The sequence below is a fragment of the Tupaia chinensis genome, unplaced genomic scaffold, assembly GCF_000334495.1.
Source record: "Tupaia chinensis unplaced genomic scaffold, TupChi_1.0 Scaffold144952_1, whole genome shotgun sequence".
NCBI lineage: Eukaryota > Metazoa > Chordata > Mammalia > Scandentia > Tupaiidae > Tupaia > Tupaia belangeri.
The window spans coordinates 3,417,584-3,424,201 of NW_006204812.1; the positions used below are offsets into that span (position 1 = coordinate 3,417,584).

General features: G+C 36.4%; 1 long non-coding RNA gene across 1 annotated transcript in view; it reads right to left on the reverse strand.

Annotated features, from left to right (window-relative positions):
• Positions 1-2,328: 2,328 nt before the first annotated feature.
• LOC114005930 (uncharacterized) overlaps positions 2,329-6,618 on the reverse strand; it is a 29,370-nt gene continuing 25,080 nt past the window's right edge. The window contains exons 3-4 of the long non-coding RNA XR_003547722.1: positions 3,099-3,219; positions 2,329-2,368 (exon numbers count right to left, since the gene is read on the reverse strand). This is a non-coding gene — a long non-coding RNA (uncharacterized LOC114005930). The remainder of the gene's footprint in view (positions 2,369-3,098; positions 3,220-6,618) is intronic.

Consider the following 6,618-nt stretch of genomic DNA (forward strand, 5'->3'; position numbering starts at 1 on the left):
ATCAATCGATGTAGAGAAGGCATTTAAAGGGATGATTTAAATGCTTTGACAAAATGACCGGAAAAAATGAAAAATAACCTTTATGATTAAAACTCTCAGAAAAGTCAACATTAAGGGGACATTTCCCGGGAGCAGGAGAAGGTGTAATGTTTACTTTGCTGGACTCCCATGTAGTGAATCACAGTTTGAGTCCCAGACCCGGCAGCTTAAAACTCACACCAGGTGCACATGTGTATGTACCCAAAATCTGAAGAGGAGAATGGAAGAGAAGGGACTGCAGCATGGCCAACCCCCTAGGGGGTGACTTCTCACTCTGTCTCTCTGGTGAGCACACACACACCCTATAGCAAAAATCTTTCTCTTAAAAAAAAAAAAAAGGAGGAAGGGCATTTCTCAACATAATAAAAGCCATATGTTGGGTTATTAGAAAAGTCATAACATATTTCTCTGTTTTTCTGTGAAAAAATTCATCATGACTTTTGTGAAGACGCACCCAGTATGACAAGCTCATAACCACCATACTGAATAGGGAAAAGGCTGAACACTTTTCCACTAAAAACTAGAATAAGACAAGGTTGTCCACTTAATCCACTCCTTTTTAACATAGTACGGGAAGTATTAGCCAATGCACTTAGACAAAAAGTAAAATAAAAGCATTTGAACAGGAAAAAAGAAACTGAAATGATCTCTATTTGAAAATGACATGATTGTACAGCTAGAAAATCCAAAAGAGTCTATTTTAAAAACTCCTGGAAGTGATATGTGAATACAGTAACGTGGCAGAATACAAAGTCAGCATACAAAAATCTGTAACATTTGTATATACCAACAATGAACAGAATGATGTAGAACTGAAGAAAGCAATCCCATCTATAATAGCCACAAAAAATACACAATTCCCTCATAATAAACTTAACCAAAGAAGTGAGAAACCTCTACAAGAGAAACTATGAAAAACTAAAAACAGAAATTGAAAATTATTCAAAAAAGTGAAAACAGCCCACATTTCTGGGTTGGAAGAATTAAAATAATCAAAATATCAATCATACCCAAATTAGTTGACAAGTTCATTGCAATTCTGACCAAATTACTAGAAGCAGAAGAAAAAAATCATAAAATTTGTCTGGAATCATAAAAGGCCCTGTAATGCCAAAGCAAAATTGTGCAAAAAAATTTAAGTAGGAGCTATCTCACTTCCTAACATCAACGCATTTTACAAAGCTGTCATAATCAAAACAACATGGTATTTCCAAAAACAGGCATGTAGGCCAATGGAACATGTGGTCCAAAAACAGGCATGTAGGCCAATGGAACATAAACGAGAACTCAAAATTAACCCCAAAACATAAAGCCAATTGATGTCAACAAAGTGCACAAGACAATGCACTGGGGAAAAGAAAATCTCTTCAGCAAATGACGCTGGAAAAAGTGGGTGCTCATCTTCAGAAAAATGAAAGGAGACCCATATCTCTCACCACTAACAAAAATCAACTCAAAATGGATCAAAAATCTAAACATAAATCCTCCAATTATAAAACTACTGGTGGAAAACTAAAGTGAAACTCTTGGAGATGCTGGAGTAGGCAGAGACTTCTTAAAACCCCTGAGGCATAGGCATTAAATAAGAACCCCAAAGCACAGGCAATAACCCTGAAAAGGGATAAGTGGTAATACAACAGGCAAAGTTTCTTAATGACAAAAAAGAACAATAATTAAAGTGAACAGTAACTAAAAGATATAATAACAATAAGAGAATGGGATAATATAGTTGTAAACTTTCCCTCAGATAAGAGACTGATAATTAGAATATATAGGGAATTCAAGCAGCTTACCTGCAAAAAAAAAAAAATAAACCCAACCTAAAAATGGGCAAATGAACTGAGCTAGACAACTCTCTAAGGCAGGCTTATGAACAACCAAAAAGGATCTGAAAATATGATCAATATATATCTCTTTTTTTCCTTGTACTTTTCATTTCAATTGCTTTTATGCATTCAATCACATGCGTCACTTACCTAGCAAAGTGACTATTCCAACATGTGTACGTTTCTCACCAGTCTGGTTGAGGATACTATGCATGTTGTCTTAAACAGATACTAGCCCATTTCTTTGCCCCATAAATGCCATGCCTCTCTATTTTTCTCTTTAACATCTTTCCTCAGACTCTCTCCTTCACCTACCCTCTTCCCATACTGTATCTGGTATTTATAATCATTTTCTACGTTTCTATATACTCTAGCCATCAGAAAATAGAATAAAATAAAAGGCATTAGGCATTCATATAGAAAAATAAGAGGTGAAATTACCTCTATTTGCAGATGACATGATTGTATACATAGAAGACCCAATTGGATCCATGATAAAATTCCTGGAAGTAATAAATGAATACAGTAAAGTTGCAGGATACAAAATCAACATACAGAAATCTATAGCATTTCTATATACAAACAGAAGGCAGACTGAGATAGAACTAAAAAAAGTAATTCCATTTACCATACCCACAAAAACTATAAGATACTTAGGAATAAATCTAACCAAAAAAGTTAAAGAACTCCTCAAGGGAAACTATGAGAAGCAAAAAACAGAAATAGAAAATGACACAAAAAAAGTGGAAGGACATCCCATGTTCCTGGATTGGAAGAATTAATATAACCAAAATGGCAATGCTACCAAAATTAATCTACAAATTTAACACAATATCAATCAAAGTGCCAGAGACATTCTTCACAGATCTAGAAAAGACAACCATATAGTTTGTCTGGAATCACAAAAGACCTCATATTGCCAAAGCAATCCTGCACAGGAAGAGTGGAGTGAGCAGCATCTCACTCCCTGATCCCAAAATATACTATAAAGCTGTGATAATCAAAACAGAATGGTATGAAACAGACAGATGGACCAATGGAACAGAACAGAAACCCCAGAAATAAACTCCCAAACATACAGCCAACTAATTTCTGACAAATGGTACCAGTCAATCATGTGGAAAAAGGAAAACTTCTTTAACGAATGGTGCTGGAAAAACTGAATATCCACCTGCAGAAAGGTGGATATCCAACATGAATGCACTTCACAGCAGTCCAGTTGAAGATACATACCATACATGTTATGATCAACAGATAGCCATCCATTTCTGTGTCCCATAAATGTCTTGCCTCTCTATTTTTCTCCTTGATTCCTTCTCTCTCACTCTCCCCATTCTCCTGCATTCTTCCCACACTGTCAAAAAAAAGAGAGATTACTATATGAGAAATGCTAAATACATCTGAAAATATCTTAAGATATTTTTGGTTAAAGGTTAGAAAGGAGAATCAATAGGACTTTACAATTGACTTCTCAGCAAAAAGGATGTAAACCTAAAGACAATGAAAACATCTTTTAAAATGTAAATAAAATAACATACCCAGTGAAAATTCCCTTCAAAATTTAAGTAAAAGTACATTTACAGACAAAGTTGAGGTTATCCTTCATCAGAAGACATGTGATAAAGGAAATACCAAGGGACTTCTCTAGAAAGAATGAAAAAGATACCAGAAAAAAAAAAAAAAGGAAAAGGGGAACCAGCAGTTAGCGTAATGGCTATGTCGCTGGACTCCCACGTAGTCGACCGCGGTTCGCGTCCTGGACCCGGTGGCTTAAAACTCACGCCGGGCGCGTGTGCGTGCATGCCCAAGATCCCGAGAGGAGAATGGAGGAGAAGGGATTGCGGCGTGACCATCCCCCCTGGGGGGTGATTTCTTGCTTTCTGTCTCTAATGTCTCTCTCTGTCTGTCTGGCGAGCGCACGTGCCCTATAGTGAAAATCTCTCCAAAAAAAGAAAAAGGATATAAAATACAAGAGAAAAGGAAGAGCAGAGAAAATAGTAGATACACAGATAAATATAAATAATTGACTGTATAAAACTCTCATAATAATATTTCAAGAGCTTAAACTGTATGATAGCAATAATACAAAGGCAATAAGTGGTAAGTGGAGTTAAGGTATTCCAAGGCTCTACCATTTTCTAGGAAGTGGAAAATAACAGTATTCAACTGAGACTGCTATATTTCTTTCTTTTTTTTTAATCTTTTTTTTTTTAGAGGTTTTTGCTATAGGGCATGTGCGCTCGCCAGACAAAGAGAGACAGAGAGACAGAAAGCAAGAAATCATCCCCCAGGGGAGATAGCCATGCTGCAATCCCTTCTCCTCCATTCTCCTCTCAGGATCTTGGGCATGAAAGCACACGTGCCTGGCATGAGTTTTAAGCCACCGGGTCCGGGACGCAAACCATGGTCAACTACGTGGGAGTCCAGTGACATAGCCATTACACTAACTGCTGGCCCTGAGACTGCTATATTAATGATACAAGTGATAAAAGTGATAATCTCTCGATAATTGCCAAAAGAATTAATAATGTATGACTAAAGTAATAGATTAAAATAGAATAATAATATATATTAGACAAAAATGGCATTAATGAATTAATGCCATATACAATGCAATTTTAATACCTGGAGTCCTCGTGTTGTATATTAGCTTTCTAGACTTGTTCATCCTATATATCCACAACTTCATACCTATAATGACAGTGTCAAACCAATAGGAAGATATAACAATTCAAATGTATGTATCTTTTAGGTTCAAACTATATAAGTATAACAGTAAAAAGAGAAATAAATCTATTATCAAAGTGATAGACTAAAATGTACCTCTGTTACTAATATAAAAATCTGAAGAAAATTAGTAATTTTACAAAATATCCAAAGAGCACAAAAATAAACTGACATTTAGACTACGGTACCCAGTAATCACATTGTGTGTAGTCTTTCAAGTGCACATACCAGATTTAAAATATGGTCATATGTGGTTCACAAAGCAAATCTTAACAAATGTGAAAGAACATAAACTACTCAAGTATGTCCTCTGATGGCATGGCATTAAGTTAGAAAACAATAACAGAAAAATACCTTGAATAAATGTTTGGGAAGTGAGATCATTTCTAAATAATTCATGGTTCAAGGAAAAATGCAAGTAGAAATTAAAAACTAACTAGGTCATACAGGAAATTTAATCTCAGATGTAGAAGACAGAATTGCTGGCCTAGAAAAATCCACCATGAACACTGAGAAAATTGCCCCCAAAAATTAGGATAATATATGAGAAATACTAGATACCACTAAATGTCCAAATATCTGAATAATTGGTATCCCAGAAGGCAAAGAGACTCATAAGGGCATTGATAATCTAGTCCATGAAATCCTGGAAGAAAACTTTCCAAAGCTAGAGAGGCATTCAAAGATCCAGTCCCAATAAATACAAAGGACCCCAAGTAGAATCACCCAAGAAGATCTTCAAGACACATTATAGCCAGATTGACCACAACAAAAGACAAAGACAAGATACTAAGACTGGCAAGAGGGAAATGTCAAATTACCTACAAAGGGCATCCCATCACATTAACAGAGGACGTCTCATTAGAAACAGTGCGAGCAAGGAAAGAATGAGAAAATATATTCAAAGTATTAAGGGGAAAGCAATTTCAAACAAAAATAATGTACCCAGCAAGATTATCCTTCATATCGGAAGAAAAGCCAAGAACATTCTCAGACAGACAAAACCTGAAAGAATTTACCAACACCAGACCAGATCTCCAAGAAGTTCTCAAGGGGTGCTATACAGGAAAATTAAATACAGACACACAGAAATAAGACTTCAAAAACTAAGAAAATGGTCAACTTAATCATAGGGACAAGACTGGAGTTGAATATTATATCACAGAAAATATGTTAAAATGAATGAAAAAATATATATTTACCTTAAGAAGTTAGAAAAGGAGCAAAATAAACCAAGAGAAATTTAAGAATGAAATTTAATAAAATAAAAATAAATATATTCACCCAGCACCCAGATCTTTGTATCTAATACCATTATCAAATGAAAGGAAAGGTCTCTCCTTGCCTGCCAGCAGGCACAAGGTCCACCTACAGGCCTCTGGCCAGCAAGGGATATTGAGGAAGGATCACCTCTGACCCCCACCCCATTTTCAGACTCCCTAGCTCAAGACTCCACCTCCTAGACTCTCCTTGCCTGCAAGCAGGCGCAAGGTCCACCTACAGGCCTCTGGCGAAATCGCGCACCATACTAATGCGTGGCGCATGACTTTTTCTTTATTTTTCTCTATTGTCTTTCATTTCGTTTCTTATTATCCTCTCCTCCTCATTTTTTACCTTGCCAGAGGGACTAGATAGGTCTAGAATCAGATCTCTGAAATTTTCTAGTAAGGTAAGTGTCTCTGGGATCCTCCCACGTACTGATCCACCTGTGAAAACGGAGATACTGCTTTTTAGACACCTCAGTAGAGTTCCCCTCTTGAGAGCACATTGGTAAAAACAACAGAAGAGAGACTTCAGCAAACATCTATTCCCATCCAAAAAGAACACTCTTACTCCTAGTGGGAGAAACATTTCCCCCAGGAGGTTTTCAAAAGGGAATAAATCTTCCAATGGCTAGAAGTAGAAAAATAGCCTCAGGTTTGAATAAACAAGGAAATATGTCTCCAACAAAGGAAGATGCCCCTCTATGTCTCGTAAATATGGAGGACATTACCAAAATGACAGACACAGAATTTCGAACATTCAT